At 43.6% G+C, this 18847-nt stretch overlaps 1 long non-coding RNA gene across 1 annotated transcript; it reads right to left on the reverse strand.

The window, feature by feature from the left end:
• Window positions 1-6837: 6837 nt before the first annotated feature.
• Gm31713 lies at window positions 6838-18331 on the reverse strand. The gene is made up of 4 exons (XR_387503.3): window positions 18233-18331; window positions 11862-12088; window positions 11014-11074; window positions 6838-7778 (listed from the first exon to the last, which is right to left on the reverse strand). It is a non-coding gene; the product is annotated as a predicted gene, 31713 (long non-coding RNA).
• Between the last annotated feature and the right edge of the window lie 516 nt (window positions 18332-18847).

Below are 18847 nucleotides of genomic sequence, written 5' to 3' on the forward strand. Positions count from 1 at the left end.
TGAGGAGAAAGTAAAAGATGGCATGTCGCAGAGATGCTTCTGAAGTCCAGTCTCAGGCAATGATCTGACAGGCGGAAAGAGCACACCTCTGAGACCTCAAGGGCACATAGCAAGATGCCAGGGCTGCTAAGAGTGTCACAACATTCTCTGACCCAAATAGCCTCCAAAAGGTTGAAACTGTCTGTGAGGTCCCCTCCAATCCCTGATCGGATCATTCTCTGTTCACTGCCTTGCCTTTAAGAGCCGATCAGACTCTGAGTGAGCTCTTAGAGGACAAATTGTTCACTTTGCTTGTCTTCTAGAATTGAGCACAGTGCCTGGCACTTGGACATTCAGTAATCATTGAAAAAGGAAAGTAGGGAAGGAAAGAAGAAAGAGAAGGGAGACAGGAAGGGAAGAGAGATGGAACTGGGAAAGTAAGACAGGCTAAACAACCTGAAGGATTGAAAAAATGATCACAATACCAACATGGAGTCTCTGAAGATTTTGTTTTTGTTTTTGTTTTTTTTGGGGGGGGGGTTGTTTGTTTGTTTGTTTGTTTTTTGAGACAGGGTTTCTCTGTGTAGCCCTGGTTGTCCTGGAACTCACTCTGTAGACCAGGCTGGCCTTGTACTCAGAAATTTGCCTGCCTCTGCCTTCCAAGGGCTGGGATTAAAGGCGTGCGCCACCATGCCCAGATGAAGAATTTTTAGTGCCTAACTTGGGCCTGGGCAAGCGGTGCATATAAATGTTCCCAGCACTGGTTCTAAGAGTAGACCTGAAATAAACTCCTAACTCCCGTGTTTACAAGCCATAAGGCCTTGAGCAAGGTACCTTAGCCTTCAAAGCCCCAGTTTCCACAATTCTCCAAAGCCAATTAGACAATTAGAATGATCCTCAAACTATTTTGAGGATTAGATGAGAATCTGCATTAGCAGCACTTTGCGTGAAGACGGGCCCTGGTGGAGCGCCAGTGCATTGGCACGCACTTCCTAGGCACTGGCACTTGTCTAAGCACTTGCAGATGCAAATTTAATCCTCATGAGAACCTGTAGGAGGTGGTTGCTATCCTCACTTTGGAGCCCGGTGAAGGCAGAGAGGTTAAACATCTTACAGCAGGTCACCCATCTAGAGAGTGGTAGGCCTGCATTTGAGCCCCTGCTACCCAGCTCCAGCAGCATCACATTCCCCTAATGACAGGGGAAGATGGCGTTGCCATACACCAAGACGAGGAATGCAAGCAGAGAATGGGTTTGGGAGTACCACTGACTTAGGTATTTGGAAGTCTCCAATTGAGTATCTGAATCTAGCACTTCTAAGGGGTTGAGCCTGAAGACTGGAAAGTGGTTCACACTTAAATGATAATTAAGTCCACCAAGCCTGCCCAGAGATAAAGCATATAGATCGCAAGGGAAAAGAGGCCAAAGGAACATCCATCCCTGTGTAATGCTGATGAAGAAGGATTGAGGAAGGAGGCTGAGATGTGGCCAGAGTGGGCAGCAAGACAGTAATGGTCAGTGAGTGATGTCAAGACAGCTGTAAAAGATGGTTTCATAAAGGAGGCACCGATCAATAAGCCAAATGTCACAGAGACGTTGAACTGTATGACTTCTAAGCTTCTGGGTTTAGCAAGTCGAATGTCATTAATAACCTCAAGGAAAGGATATTGTGAAGGCTAGATGGAAGCTAAGTAACGCAGAGCCTTCATCCGTCCTATCTTGTATTTATTCTGTGTACCTGTTGTCGAGAGGCCAGGAATGAGGATTTAATTGTACACCCAGCAATTTATTTAGAAATTCATAAGTACTGGCTCTGAACCCTTTATATTTATCACACATAATTCTAAGTTTGGGAACAATTATACTTCCCACAAAGTAACTGTTTTAAACCTTAGAATTATGTGTGATAAATATAAAGCCCAACTGTTGCTTGAAAAAATAAAATAGAATAAGACTGGCGATCAAGCCAAAAGCAGAGAAACTGACCGGCTGAGAAAGCAAACCTTAAGGTACACCTCCCGCTGCGGCTGAGCAAGCTACGGTATCACAGGAGTAAAGATCGTGTCCAAAGTTCAGGCCAGATTCACACTCATGCCGGACCTAGTGCAGCTGTAAAATGTGACTGATTTACAGACTCAGCAGAATCTTGATCCTTGAGCTTTAAATGATCTGCAACTCCTTTAAAAATGACATGAGAAACACAGTGTTGCTTGTTATTTGAATATTTCCCTGAAAGACTGCACATCTTAAAAGTTTGCCCAGTTCAAACATTCATACGGATGGAGCCTGGGCATTAACTTCCTTCCCTACGTCTCCTTCTAAAGTAAAAGTACACTGGGGAGCTGGTCCAGAGGTTAAGAGTGCTGACTGCTCTTCCAGAGGTCCCGAGTTCAAATCCCAGCAACCACATGGTGGCTCACAACCATCTGTAATGGGATCTGATGCCCTCTTCTGGTGTGTCTGAAGACAGCTACAGTGTACTCATATGCATAAAATAAATAAAATCTTTAAAGAAAATAACAAGTAAAAGCACATTGGGGCAGGAGAGATGCTCAGTGGTTTGAGAGCACTGATTGGTCTTCTAGGAAACCTGGGTACAATTCCTTGCTCACAACCATCTAAAACTAACTCCAGGGGATCCAACACTGTCTTTGAGCACTGCATGCATGTGTTTCAAAGACATACATGTAGGCCAAACACCCATACACATAAAGTAAAAATAATCTCAAAAAATAATTTTTAAAAAACACTAGAAATTTCAAATACAGTTTCAAGGTAATCAGTCAATGGTGATTTCTGGAAATACTTTTATTTTAACACAATTGAAATTAGATATACCTCACTGTCTGTGTGGTATATATGCCTGTATGTTTGTATGTTACCAGCACTGGGGTTATAAGGCCGAGCTTTTAAATGGGTGCTGGACGTTCAAACTCATGTCCTCATACTTCCGTAGCAGCAGTCACTTTACAGCCTGAGCCATCTTCCCAGACATTTGAGTGTTTTCTTGTTGCTGTAAGGTATTTTGCAACTTACAAAAGAGCATTCCTGAATGGGGCACAGCTCTGTAACAGAAAGCCTGCTTAGCATATGTAGGCCCTGTGGTAGTTTGAATCTGCTTTGCCCAGAGAGTGGCACCATTAGGAGGTGTGGCAGTGTTGGAGTAGGTAAGACCTTGTAGAATGATGTGTGTCACCATGGAGATGGGTTTTGAGGTCCTATGCTCAAGCTCTGCCCAGTATAGAGGAGAAAAAACGCTCCTCCTAGCTGCCTGTGGAAGCCAGTCTCTCCTGGTTGCCTTCCAGGCAAGATGTAGAACTCTCAGCTCCTCTAGCACCATGCCTGCTTGGATATTGTCATGCTTCCCACTGTGATGATAATGGACTGAACCTCTGAAACTGTAAGCCAGCCCCAATTAAAGGTTTTCCTTAATATCAGTTGCCTTGGTGACTCTTCATAGCAATGGAAACCCTAACTAAGACAGGCCCCCTAGTTTCCATCTGCAGCACAGCACACACACACACTCAAGACATTTATGACATTTGCTTTTGTTCAACATCCATTCAACAAATCCTCCTTAAACAAGTGTTAGCCACCAGGCTCTCTATACGGCAGGAGCTTGATGAAACGTGAGTTCTCCAACAGAACGGGGCAGTGTATAGCTGATTACCTGGGAATTCACATGTATGGAGGAAAAAGAAGACGGGGGCAGAGGTGGGGAGGAGAGAAAGAATATTGTATAACTTTATATAGAGTGGTAAGGCAAGGCCTTCCTGAAGGTTGGTTTGAGTAAGAGACTTGAGTGAAAGCAGAGTGAGAACCATGTGAATAGAGGCTGGAGATGGCCGTGGGAGGTGAGAATGGCCTTCAAAGCTGAGGATTCTGCAAAGGGCAAGGTCCTGAGACTAGAATATGCAGTGTGGGAGAACAGCAAGGATACCAGAGAGTCCTCGGAAAATGGCAGTGCAGACAGGGAGGAGGGAGCTGCATTGCTTATGCTAAAGAGGAATGAATTGAGAGCCTCAGGCCTTTGACTTGTTTACCTTTTGGGGAGGGAGGAACTTTACATGTCCTAATATCCTCTCTTTTAAGGCTTCTATGCACTTAAAACCAGTGGTACATAACAAAGTTCCCTGTTTTGTTCACAAGGACAAATTGATGGCATTATCAAAGTTTACAGCACTGCACAGCCATCACCACCAATCAAGTGCCATAGCTTTTTCCCAGGCTCAAACTATCAAACAACAGCTCCTCATTCATTCTTTCTTCCCCCAGCCCCGGGAAATTTCTGTTGTACATTCTGACTTCATAAAATATTCTTTTTCTAGTTCCCAGCTGTCTGGGGTTTTGTTTTGGCTTTTTTTTTTTTTTTCAATTGTTGCTGGGTTTTTGTTTTTATTTTCACTTAGCATGTTCTTTCCATAGTTTACCCATCTTGTAGTATACTTCAGCATTTTCTTCTTTTTAAAGGCAGCCCATATCCCATTGCATGCACAGTTGACCTAGCCACCTGCTGCTGCTCCTTCCAGCTGGTTCTATGCTTCGACTACGGTTGCAGCCTGCTGCTGTGAATGTTGATGTCCACACAAACCCCCTGTAAACTTCTGTTTGCCTCCAGCAGAGTTCTTGAGTCATATGGTGCTTCTGTGTTGAGCTTTCTGGAGAAACGTCTATCTTTTCTTTTCTGTCATCAACCAGATAAGGCATATCTGTTTCCATCGTTTGAAAAACAAAGAAAAAAAAGGAGACAGTGGGGGTGAGTGTGTAACAGAATTTTATCATACAATTCTGGGGGCTAGCAGTCAAAATCCCAAGGTTTCACTAAGACTGTGTCCCCTCAATGTCAACGGTGGGAAATCTGTGCTGTACCTCCCTGAGCTTCTGACACTAGACATGTTTGGTGTTCTTGGCTTGCCAGTCCCTCTCTGCCTCCTTCGTCACATGATACTCTGCCTGCCTGGGTTTTTGCCTCACAGGACATTCTCCCTTCTGCTTTCTCTTCTTACAAACACCTCAGTCTTACTGCATTAGAACCCATTCAAACCCACTCTAAGCTCACCTTACCTTGACCTATAAACTCACCTTAACTTGATTATACTAGCAAAGGCCCTAAGTCCAAATACAATCATATTCTCAGGTAGGATTTCAGTATATCCCTTTGAGGGGTTACAAGTCAGCCAACAACATGGAGAGATTATGAATACACTATTGAAGAGATTATAAACACTCTCTCCAAGAGAGATCAGGAGGCAAACAGTGAAGGCGTTGAGAAGTGGTGAAAAACTGAAATATATTTTGGAGACAGAGCAGATAAGACTTGTTGGTGTGGGTTAGAGAGATATCGATGCCTAAGGGGGGCATCTTTTCCTCCAGAGAAAGGAAGGAGGGGCCTATGGGAAGGACGGGGAAAAAGCGGTTGGGATGTAAAGTAAATTAATTTTTAAAAATTAAACAATTTTTAAAAAGTGAGGTATCGAGGAAGATTCCAAGGTCTTTTGCATGGGGAACTAGAAGGATGGGCTGGGAAACGCCACAGAAATGGGGAGTGTGAGGTAGAGGTAGAGCGCATGGATTCCATACGATACTGAGAATGTTTGCCAGACATCCAGGTGGGCATGTCCAACAGGCAACTTGGAGTCTGGAGGTCAGCAGAGTATGAACCCATACACACTCCTGAATTAACTGTATAAAAATGGTATTTGAGGCTGAGTCTCCAGTGGACTCAGGGGAATGAATACAGATAGACAAGAGACGACTCTAAGGGCGGTCCTTGGGGACCCAGGCTGACTGACTGCAGGAGAGAGAGGAAGTCAGTACGGTGGGAACTCATCATTGCTTCAAAAACGAGTTCCTTAAAAAGGAGCAGAGTAATAAGGTGATCATCAGGTTAGAGTGTAATAATAGAGACTCTCTCAGACAGGAGAAATAACAGCATGACAGAACACACACACACACACACACACACACACACACACACGGATGATTCAGAGTAGAGCTGGGGGAGTGATTATTCAGGAAAGAGAGCAAACATAAATTTTCTCAACATAAAACCAACCATAAATATCTTTGTGCTTGGCTAGACAGACAGGAGCAAGGCTTTCTTTGGGTTAGAGATTTCAAGTAACTCTTATTTTTTTGCACGTTTTTTGTATTGTTTTTTAAATTAAATCTACAAAAGCAAGGCGTTCTGTTTTAGTAACTTCAGAGTCAGTGACATCCAATGAGTGTGGAAATGGGCCCCTGCAGCATTTGATTGTGCAAGCCACAGAGCAGAAACCAGTGGATGGAGAGAGAGAGAAAAGGGAGGGGGGAGGGGGAAGGGAAGAGAGGGGAAGAGAAAGGGGGAAGAGAAAGGGAGGGAGGGAGGAAGAAGGGAGGGAGGGAGGGAGGGAGAGAGGGAGGGAGGGAGGGAAGGAGAGAGAGAGAGAGAGAGAGAGAGAATCCAGAGACAGAAGCTCAAGCTGTGGCTCAAGGAAGGCAGACTAGCCCAGCCAGAGGAGCGGGGACTGGCTTAAGCAGAGGAGGGACCTGACTTTAGTTCAGTCTTGCTTGGAGGTGGACATCATGATGATGATGATGATGATGATGATGATGATGATGATAACCAGGGCAAATGTAGTTAACTGTGACAAAATTGCTCAGGCATTCCGGTGCAATCATTGAGGGAGAGGGTAGATGGATCTGAGATTAGAAATTGCAAAACTTTCTTCAAGACAAATAGGTAATAAGATGATAACAACTGCAATTTATTGGTTTTTATAGTTGTTCTTTAATCATAGCAATGGATGATAAAACTCCTATTAGGATAAAGAACTGCAACAAAGGGCAAGGGTCTTAAAAGAAGTATTATGGTCTCCATTGTGCAGATGGGAAAACTGAGGCTTAGAGCACATGAGGGACAGTCACTGGGTTTTGGTTATCTTTACTGGTGCTGACTACCTAGACCGTGAGTCTGATACCAGGCAAGACCAATACCCTCTCTAGGCTTAAAATAAGCACACCCCAACTCTTGACAAGGAACATAGATTTGGCCAATCATGTGCTCCTTCCAGAGATCCTGCCTCATGGGGAAGTAGCCAAAAACATGGCAATAGCTAGAGCATATCCTCGGAGGGTGGAGGTGACTTAGGAGTCCAGCAGCAAGAAATGCAAGTGTTCAAAGCGGACTGCTAAAGATAGGGTACCACGCTGCTGCATCCTCTGCTCTCGGCTTGGCTGTGAGCTTTTCTTGGCTTCTGCCTTTTCCTTAGATTTGTTTACCTGCTTCCACATTGATACTGTGAGCTACCCAAAACCATGCAATAAAATCTATTTCTGTTTAAGGTAACCAGAGTCCAATTTTGAAGCCAAGAACATTGAATGGGGGATGGGGAGGAGATAGGAATTAAGGACTGTGCCCATGGCTGCTGCTGAAGAGTTAATAGCCCCATACAGAGTGATTTTCAATGGATGTCAGTCAGCCCCTTTCACCAGCCACTCTGGGGTTTGTCCAAGGGGCTCATGAATAAAGTGTCCATTGTAGCAAGGATGGAGGAGTCCCTTCATCAGGGGAGATCTGGCAGCCAACAAGGACCAGTGCTGAGCCCTTAACACACTGTTATATTGGAGTGGGGTTAGGCCAGTCAGTAACACGGGAGTAGGTTAATCACATCACTCTCTTCTCGTCCTGGGGGCAGGGGAGATGGGCAGCTGCTTCTTCTCACTGGAACAGATACTTGTACGGGATGTGAGCTTTTGACTAGTTCAGTTTCTGCCAGTAATGAGTCTGTGAACAACAGTAATCACTGTTCAGCACTGCTTCTGCCAAGAAGGTAAAGGAAAGAGACAATGACTTCGCTGGTCTCACCATGTACCTTGGCTCCTACAAGCACAGGTACAGAGTGATGGAATAGCCCGTTGGTTTCTCCGTGATAGTTGGGAGCTGTGCTACCAGAGATGATGCTCTTACCAAACTTAGCAAACTCATATCGTTATGTTTACAAGGGAAACCCTTTACCAACTGCGCTCTCAATAGATAAATAGAGAGATAGACAGACAGACATAGATATATAAGATCCACACCATAGCCCAGGCTAGCTTCAAACTCACTGTAGCCCTGGCTGGCCTCTAACCCAAGGCAACAACTGTTCCTGCTTTATACTCCACAATGCTGGGACTGCAGGCCCAATATGGTCCTTCCTGATGCTAAGTCAACAAGTAGAAGAGTGTTCATTTGCTGTTGAAGTGGTTGATTCTGACTTTCAGGTTGAAATAGATGGTGAAGGGGCTGGGGTGGGTAGGTTGGAGTGCATCCTAAAAACAAGGGGACTCAGCAGAGCACCCCTTATAATGCTTCCAACAGTAAAAGTTGAGTGTGTTTCAGCACCTAGCAGCAGGAGCAACAAGAACTCAAACTTCTTGGGATATAGGTTTCAGATAGCAGGTGAGGAAGTATAACCAGCCCAAGTGCTGACTGAGGAGCCCAGAGAGAAGTGGAAGAAAGCTGGAGATGCCAAGCCTGGACTTAAACAGAAGTGAGTTCCTCTGTCAGAGCTACTGCAGTGTTCTTCCTTGTTATGTTATCTAGAACATACTAAATTTCTTTTATTCATCTTCCCTAGCTTTCAGTGGTGTGTGTGTGTGTGTGTGTGTGTGTGTGTGTGTGTGTGTGTGTGTGTGTGTGTGTGTGTATGTTTTACCAGGATCAAACTTAGAGCCTTTCACATGGTAAGCAAGCACTCTACCACCGAGCTAATATCCCTAGCCTGGTAATTTTTCTTATTATTTTGTTGGAAGTGGTGAACTTTATGTAGAGCCTTAGGTTAAAGGTATTGGGACCAAATTTCAAGTCCCCCGGAGTTCCTTATAGCCAGCAACCCACTCCTCCAACCCTCCCAAGGATATTGTAAACATCCAATTCCCTGAAGTTAGCCCCACCTGCTTTAAATTGCTAGGGTAGTTTTCTGTTATCTGCACATAAACCCTGACCAAAAAAAAAAAAAAAAAAAAAAAGGCAATACAAATAAAACAGCCCCAAATGAATGAAAGGTAGGTTATTTTGGTTTGGGATCAAAATGATTAGCAAACAGTGGCTTAGGTTATTTGTTTTGGGTTACTTACAAGAGCCTTTTGCTTTCTGTTCAGGCAATAAAAATTGCTGCAGGCCATCATGTAGCTGGCTTTGACATGGCTTTGTCTTTCATTACACTCACAGATGTCTGGATCAAAGAATCACTATTTTCTGCTAATGCTTTAAAGTTAGAGAAATAACCTTTCCCAAATTGCACTGCGATCCTTAGGGACAGATACCATGCCTATCTCAGTCACTCTTAACAGCACTTAACATAGCAAATGCCACAGAGCAATACAAGTAGGCTCTTTAATACAGGAGGTTTCGTTCTTTCCTTTGCGCCCCTTCAGGAGTGATCTGAATGACAAGTTCCGAATCTATGAAGATGTGTTCTTTTCACAAAAGATATGTGATTAGAATCCAGATCAACACCCCCCCCCCCAGCTCATACGATAGAGGGAATTTAAGTGTGAGAGACCTACGAGCGAGCATGCAGTGGGAAAGAGAGAACCTCCAGAAAGTGAGAGGTCTGAAGCATTTACCCGGTGGGACCATGCCAAGGTGTCCCCCTGAGAAATTACAGCATGTAGCAGACCTGGTATGAAGGGGAGTTACTTGGGAAAAGGGACAGGAGCGAGGCCTGGAGAAGTGGTAGAGGCAGACAGACAGGAGCAGAGCCGTGAGGGCAGAGAAGGGAGGATTGAGAAGGACAGGGGGTGGGGGTGGGGGTGGGGAAACTGGCCAGGAACACATGGGAACAGAAGAGAACTGGGTGGTGAGCAGTCGTTTTATATGCTACCAACACCTGATGGCAGCAAGTGATGATGTAAGTCTTTACTAGGTCCCTGGGAGGAGCCTAGCTAAATTGCCTGTATCATTGGCCTTGTAATTGCTTGTAAAAAAAAAAAAAAAAAAGGTCTTGGACCAAATTTATTAAATTCATGACTTGTCATATTTAGTTGCCAGCACATTTAATCAAAAATATGCACCCAGTATCAAAATCTAAAATAGGTCTCGAGCTGACGGCGTGCTCAGTGGGTAAAGGTGTTTGCCACCAAGCCTGATGACCTGAGTTCTATCCCTGGGTGACATAAAGTAGAAGCAGAGAGCTACTCCCACAAACTGCCCTCTATCTCACCATGAGAACCCTGCTCCAGCATGTGTACAAGTACACACACATGTATACACACTAAATAAGTGAGTAAATATCAAAAAAGAAAGTTAAGGTCTCAGTAGCTGAGCAAGGCCTGGGTTGGATCCTTAACAAATGAATGAATTAATTAACAACTTAATTAATTAAAAATCCTGATCTCACAAAATCTTAGCTTTAATTTTCAGGCTTTTCTTAATGATCATGTTAATTTTAGTATATCCTAGTTGTAGAAAATTTAGAATGTCTAAAAAGTATAGAGCAACACACACACACTGCACAGTAAGCTCCTATCACATCATCCAGAAAAAAAATAATATCAACATTTGAACATACTGGTTTTGTCTTTTTAGATAAACACAGTTCTGTCATTAGAAAAAGTGTGATATTTGGAGCAGAAGCTGAGCCCTCTTTCTTAAATCTTTAGTGACCTCAACACCAAGATACAAGTCTCTAGGGAAGAGCTGCTCTCTTCAGAGACACCTCCACAAGCTACCCCAAGCCTCTGACCTGAACAGGGAGAAGGAGGCCCTTTTACCATGACAGACTAGCCAGGCAGGGAAGACCAGCATCTTCAGCAAACACTTCACAATTCCTTATGACACATAGGTTTTGTTTGGTTGGTTTTGGTTTTGGTTTTGGTTTTTTCCCTAGCTCTGGGCAGATAGGGAGAAGGGTGTGCCTATGTAAAGGGTTGTGTGTCCAAATGACTGGAAGAGTGAAAGGTAAAGATCTGAAATTTTACTGGGCATGGGCATGTTGAAGACAACTTCTGTAGGCTCGAGGAATGAGAGTCATGGAAGAAGGGAGGAGGCATCAAGAAGGGAAATGCCTACCTTATTAGCAAAAACTGTTATCTCCTTCTGCTGTCTCTTCAAGGTGAACTGTGATAACAGTCTTTAAAAACAAACAAACAAACAAGCAAAAGCATTTGTTTATTCACTGAAATCCTGATAGGCCATACAGCTCATCCTTAAAGAGGAAAACCAAATGCCCCATCTGGAGATAAATCAGGCACTTGGCCTTGCTCAGTGGTATATTCTTGAGAAGCATTAAAATAGATCCTCTGTGGTGACGCCAGTGCTAATTTCAAGGTTGTTTGGATTCAGGCTGGAATAATTCAGTCATCTACATTGTTAATACTTTCTTTTCAAACTTCTCTGGAAAGAAGCTTGCTTACTCTTCTTCTAAAATATCTCCTGCATCTGTCCCTGAGTCTACAGTTTCAGCCACTGCAGTGTTTTGAATGAGAACAGCTCCCATAGACTCATCTGTTTGAATGTTTGGGCCCTTCTTAGTGAAACTGTTTGGGAAGGATTAGGAGGTGTGGCCTTGTTGGAGGAGGTGTAGCTTTGTTGGAGGAGGTCACTGGAGAGTGAGCTTCTAAGCAAGCCCCTAATTGACTGCTTTCCTTTGTAAGAGTTGCCTTGGTCATGGTGTCTCTTCATAGCAATAGAACAGTGACTATGATAGCTGCCATCCTCTCTCATCTCAACCTGGTCTCTTGGTTGATCCTCCTTCATCCTGACTCCTTGCCTACTCAGCACTCAGAATGATCTTTTAAAACATAAACTTTATTGTATCTTTCTTCTGTTTACAATTCTCCGATGCTTCCCAGGCAGGCGTGGTAGACTCCCCATCCCTTGCCGTTGACACTCAGGGTCTCACTCTTTTCTTTTCTCACCTTTTCCTCAATTCATGGCGCCAAAGATTCCGTGCTTTTGCTTTTGTCTCCTCCAAACCATCAAGCTACTTCCTTAAGACCTTTCCATGTGCTGTTCTTCTGAGTAGCATGCTCTTCCTGTGACTGGGTATACAGCTCAGTTGATAGAGTGCTTGCCTAGCATGCAGGAAGCACTGGGTTCAATCCCTAGCACTGTATAAACTGGACTTGGTGAACACCTCTATTGCCTGCAAATGGGAGTAGAGACAAGATAATCGGAAGTTAAAAATCACCTTCAACTTGCCAAAGCAAGGCCAGCCTGGGTCATGTGAGTCCCTGTCTTAGAAAGGGGGGGGAAAGCTGCAGTTTTTCTCCTCTTCTCTCCAGACAGCCTTCAAACTTCAGATTAAATGTTAAAGACTACCCATGCCCAATCTAATTTAGGTTCTCCCAGAGATACACAGTAACCTATTTATTTCTTCCACAGTTTTCACTAAAGTTTGTCACTCTAGGTCTGCTTGCATGATTGTTATGGTCTGGGTTCCCCACCAGATTGTGGGTTCAGGGAAGTGCCAAGGTCCAGCCTCAGTTTGGTTGAGGACCTGAGGAAGCAGTGTTTGGAAGTGGTGAAATCAATGAGGTGGGGTACAAGCAGACAGCCTTGTGTTCTTCGTGAGACAGCTCTCCTGAGATTTCCAGGCAACTCTCTGCTAGAGAGAGCTCTCTTGTGCTAGAAAAAAAAATCTAAAAGAGCTATGTTCTCTCTTAAGTAGATCTCTCTGGGTAGCTCTGTCTTGCAGACCAAAGCCCAGACTTTTATTTACATATCAATTTAGTCAGTTATTCCAGGTTCTCTTTTGATTATCAGTATGTTATGTTCTTAGTTCCTTGATTCTTAGAAGAAGACAACAAGTATATTTTTTAACACAGCAAATGAATTCAGAGATCTGTCCACCTTTGTAACCACAGACAATAAGCTAGCTGGGTGGAATCTCCTTCTCAGACTGTCATTCCTACAAAGCTTGGGCCTAAACTAGCTCTGTCCTAGGCTGACCTTGAGTTTAGGAATCTGCCTGCCTTTGTAAAACACAGAGAACGAACTTAGCTAGGTAGAAGGTTGACCTGAGGTCACCACTCCCAAAAATCTCTTTATCTCCTTCCTTAATATTTTCTGACCAGCTATATTTTGCATAGTTGAGAAATTATATATTCTTGAACTAGTGTCTTCAGAGTTCTTTTCCACAGCCTTAAGGTCTGTCCTGAAGCCTTTACTTTTTTGCTAAGGACATTAGACATACCCTTGCCTCCCAGACTCATGCTATCTCTGACTATCATGGAGTTATTAACCTTGACAAATGGGACTTTCCCTGATAATGGTAGGGAGCACACCTCCCAAAGGAGGTAAATTATGTACATTAATATACAAACAAGCCTATGCCCAGAGCAACCAGTCAGCACTCATGGAGGCCCATGCCCTGCCAGCTCTGCTCCAGAGGTGGAAACTGTGTCATACCATCCCTTCCACATAGTAGGACTTGACAGTGAAGATACAGGTTTTTTGTTTCTGTTCTGTCCCTTAGTGTATGGCACAGTGCTAACATATAATTGATGCTTGGTTATCTATCTATCAATCTATCTATCTACCAATGTGTCTATCTATCAATTCTTATATATTTTTATCTTTATGTCTCCTTCTTTCTTTCTTGGCTTTTCAAGACAGGATTTTTCTATGTAGCCCTAGCTGTCCTGGAACTTACTATGCAAACCTTGCTGACCTTGAACTCACAAAAATAAAGGCTTGTACCACCAAACTTAGTCTCAGTGTTTCTTGAATGGAGGACTTAGGTAATCTAGATCCAAAGATTAAAAAAAAAACAAAAAAAAAAAACAGGTTCCCGAAAGCTTTGTGTTTTCTGCTACTACAAGGAATACAAGGAACACTTGATAAGTCTTTGTACATAGACTGAATAACAACCAACTTTAGATTGATATCCTGTGTGGGAGGAAAGGCATCTCTCATCTTAGAGACAGATAGGAATAAAGACATGCAGGTATAATTATAATCAAGCCTTTTCTTATTGTGGTGAAAGTGAAAGTTGTCATGGTGAGGACTAGGTGCAAACATTTATAATTACTTTAATAACAGGAATACTCACAAGAAGGATAAATCAAAACATACTCTTGTTAAATCTTTCTGGGCGTGGCTGTGTTATCCAATAGTGACAGATGTGGACTGGTACCAAGCATCTCAGTCAGTGGATTTAGCCGATTTGGCAAGAGATGTGTTAAAATCGAATGTATGGTATACATTCAGGAATAGCCTTTCTACAGGGGAGAAATTCTTTTCATCCCTTTAGCAGCAGGCACAAGAAATAGCACAACCTAACAGTTATCAAGGAGAAACCTTATGCTACAGTTACATTTTTAGGGAAATTAGTTCCAAAGTCTATCAGAGGAAACCATAGTCATAGCTTGAGAAGCTAATTGCTACTTACTGTAGGCCTCCTGGTGGAAATGATTGTTCAGAGACACGCTGCTTGTAGCTTGCTTTTACTAATCAAACTCTCACCCAAAGTTAATAATATACTGTTTAGAATTAACTGACCTTTGAAAAGGAACAATGTAACAGTCTTACGGTGCTTTGGATTCGTGATGTAAGTGTCTCTCATAAGCTCAGATGAATGTATAGCATTGAATGCTTCAATCCTACCCCACGTTTCCTGCTTCTCCTTCCTGAGCCATTCATGCCCCTGATTCAGAACAATATATGCATGTGTAAGATGTGGTGATTAGACCTAAGGTCACTGGCTGGAAACAGAGAGATGCTGAAAACATGTCTCCCACAGAAAATGTTTAAAACAACATGTGGTCTTGGAATGAGAACACCTGTTTGTCTCTTTGTGTTCTGTTCTGAGTTGATAGGGTCAAAAAACCAATCTCTCACTTTGTGTGACTCCTGTAAAAGACTGATCAAGACAAAACTTCTTCCTTCTTTATCCATAGCATGGTTGCTGGGTTAGTCAGCAAGGAGAAAGGATGCCCTTTGTTTGAAAGACTAGAACTCAGCTGGGTGTGGTGGCACACACCTTTAATCCCAGTACTCGGGAGGCATAGACAGGTGAGTCCCTGTGATTCTGAGGCTACTACCTTTGTCTACATAGAGTTCTAGGACAGCCAAAGCCACATAATGAGACCCTGAGAGAGAGAGAGAGAGAGAGAGAGAGAGAGAGAGAGAGAGAGAGAGAGAGAGAGAGAGAGATTCAGAAAAGATAGGGCTCACACTTATTTTAATGACCCCAAGATCCAAGAGTTAGACTGTTTTTGTTTTTCGAGACAGGGTTTCTCTGTATAGCCCTGACTGTCCTGGAACTCACTTTGTAGACCAGGTTGGCCTCGAACTCAGAAATCCGCCTGCCTCTGCCTCCCGAGTGCTGAGATTAAAGGCATGTGCCATCACGCCCTGCTAGAGTTAGACTCTTATGTGACGTTTCTTCAATTCCTGTTGACTTCTGGGCATGTTTGGGACTAGCAGAAGTTTTATTTGTGACAGCTGATACCAATAACTACCATCAGACCAGGTGGAAAGAAAGACTCACTGGTTTGCTTCAAGGACTCCTGTTCAAGGGCAGTACCAGCAGGCCAGCAGGAGGGGATGAGTAAGTCTTAAATGGCAGCTTCATTCTGATTGGTCTCTAGCCCTGCAGAGCTCAGGGAGGAGACCTGAAGATGTATGGACAGAGTTCAACATGGGATAGAGCACGGCTTTGCATCTACAAAGGGGTTGGAAATGTACAACTGTGGGGATGGCAAGGTAAGGATGTGGGAGATCTGAGAGTTCAGAATTGACAGAATGGACCACTGATAACCAGATCAGAGGTGGCTCATGACAGCACAAGAGGATGCAGTGACATCAAAGACATGCCAACACTTTGGGAGAGTATCATGCATCTGATGCCGCTTTGTTGGTCTATATTGTTGTACCATATTGACTTTGCTACCACTGTGAAAGGCATCATTGTGACAAATCAAAGCTGGAGAGAGAAATGCACAAGGACACAAAGAGTCCAGTTCATGTCCACGCAGGAGGCCTCCTGTGTATGCTCTCAGAGATAATTGGAAAGAACTGGTATCACACTGCATGCCCTAAAATATATATATATATATAGTACCTAAGCCCTAGAACATCATAATGTGACTTTGGAAATAGGGTTGATGTGGATGTAATTAAGTTATGATGAGGCTTCAGGGTGGACCCTAATCTAATGATCTTGGTGTCCTTATAAGAACAGAGGAATGGAGACTGGCAAGTACTTGCTGTGTAAACATTAAAGACCCAAGTTGTTCAATCCCCAGCACCCAGGAAAAAAAGCTAGGTAATCCTAACCCTGGGAGGAACAGGCAGGAAGGTCCATGGAGCTGCTACCCAGGCAGTCTAGACAAAATTGGCAAGCTCCAGGTTCAAGGAGAGATTGTCTCAAAAAATAAGGTGGAGAGTGATTGAGCAAGACACCTGACATTGAACTCTAGCATACACACACACACACACACACACACACACACACACACACAAAACATACAGAAAAAGAGAACAAGGAAATGCTTGATGACAGAAACACAGGCAGCATGGCTGCGTCTTCAGAGGCAGAGGATGGAGTAACTCAGCTGCCAGCCAATGGACACCACCAAAGATCATCAGCTGCCACTAGAAGCTAAGAAGTGTCTCCTCTGTCTCTTCAGAGGAAGCACCACACCACGGCTGCACCTTGCTTTCAGAAGTCTAGTCTCCAAAACTGAAAAACAATAACTTTCTATTTTAAGCCCCTTAAGTCACGGCACACTGTTGATTGAACAAAGCAAGGTAAAGAATGCAGGGCTGGAGAGATGACTTCTCAGTTAAGAGCGAGTGTTAAAGCGTGCCCCACTCTTGCAGAGGGCCCACCTTTGACTCCCAGACTCACATTAGGAAGTAGATTCACAACTGTCTGTAACTCCAGCTCTGAGAAACCCTGATGACTCTAGTATCTGTGGCTTCTGGCACTTGTGTGCCTATACCCACACAATATGCATATTAAGCATAGTGTTTTTCTTAAAAGCATATATTCCAGAGAAAAATTGGAGTGAGCTCCCCTGAAGATGTAGGGCACTGGAGGAACTGAATTGTAGATTTGTTGTTGTTGTCGCTACTGTTGTTTTTGAGGCAGGGTCTTACTATGCTGCTCTCACAGGCCTGGAACTTGCTATGTAGACGGGGCAGGCCTCAAACTACAGACTTCCATCTGCTTGCTTCTGCCTCTTGAATGCTGAGATTAAAGTTATAGACCAATATATCTTGCCTGTGTAGTTAAGAAGTTTTTTGAATATTTATGAGGTAAGTAGTATATTCATATGGATCAGGTGACCCTTTCCTTCTTAAATTATGGCAGGCCAGATCTCTTATTTAGAGTAACTCTTCTCATAATCCCCTTGGAAAACCCAAAGGAGGTAGGAACGGGGTTGCCTTAAAATCACAGTCCAAATGATATTATAATAAAGCCAGGGTCTTTTGAGGATGCAAACCCTTTTTAGCAGGCAGGTGTGCCAAGCCAGGCACAATGGTGCACACCTTTAGCCCCAGCTCTTAGGAGACAGAGGCAGGCGAATCTATGTGAATTGGAGGCCAGAGTGAGTTCTAAGACAGCCAGGGCTACACCGAGAAACCTGTCTTGAAAAACCAAAAACCAAATCAAACCAAAGCATGAAGTCATGACAACTGAGCAAGTACCCCGGTACCTTAGTTTCTGATCTAATAGAGGAACCTAACTGCAGTTTCAAAGCTGTTTAATTACAAGGAGACGGTCCAGCCTTCGGGACACACAGTGGCCAAGATGCAGCTGGAGTTTTCGTTGGTTACCTCATTATCTAATGCCTTACCTGCCTGGTCTCATACAGAAACACATGAAAGACCTGCCTGAATCCAATTAAATGAGATAATGTCTACGAGGGTCTTAAAACCTTTAATAAATGTCACAAAGCATTATCACTGTCTCCTCCACACCCAGGAGCTGCTGAGAGCTGTTGAACAAACCTTACCCCTAGGCAATACAGTTCCACTAACACCCAAAAGCCAGCAGCCTCACAGGGTTTCATCGATGCCTCAGTTTCCCCAGTGAATCCTCTTGTCCGTTGTCTATAGCTTGTACCACCAACCTTGCTTAACTCACCCCAAAAATCGGACTTGGAGAGTGTAAACCTCTGAGAAACACAAATCTAGGAACAAAAAAGGAAAAAAAAAAGAAAAAAAGAGTTGCCCCAATCTATCAAGCCACAAGTATCCAGGATTATATTGTTCCTCTCCATTATTTGGACCTAAGAGATATGCTTGCTTTCTTTATTTTTCCCTCTTCTTCACTCACCATTTCAGTCCACAGCCAAACGTAGTTAGTTCTCTGCTTTAGGCATCTGCAGACTGCCCACTGGTTTGTCCCCCAGGCCTATAGAAATCGTATAGTATCAACGGCCACTTAAACCTCGTCAATGACTTCCTGTTACTGCCCAGATCAATAAAATCCTTCCCATGTTTACAACACTGCCCTCTAGACTGGGTTCTCGTAACCCGAACTCTGTCAGCTTTCTTAAACTCAGCCCTTGCTCTGTACACTACACTCTAGGTATGGGGTAACTCAATAAACTTTCACTGTCTTGTTTAAAGAGCTAACATTTTTTATGATGCTTATTAAGTCCTGGGCACATAGCAACTCATTTTACAGAACAGCAGCTAGCTTAGTACTGCTGCTTTAGAGATAAGGAAACAGCAGGGTGAGGTGCTGCACACCTGCATTCTTAGCATTCCAAGTGGAGGCCAGAGGATGGGGAGTTCAAGGTCATCTGCTGCCACCTAGCAAGTTCATTTTCAATTATACAGAAGGGCCAGCCTGGGCTATACAAAATTGTCTCAAACAAAACAAAAACAAACAAGGAAATAAGGACACAAGAGTTAAGCGACTTGCCTCAGGAGTGATAAGATGGCA

The sequence above is a fragment of the Mus musculus genome, chromosome 1 (assembly GCF_000001635.26).
Source record: "Mus musculus strain C57BL/6J chromosome 1, GRCm38.p6 C57BL/6J".
Lineage (NCBI taxonomy): Eukaryota > Metazoa > Chordata > Mammalia > Rodentia > Muridae > Mus > Mus musculus.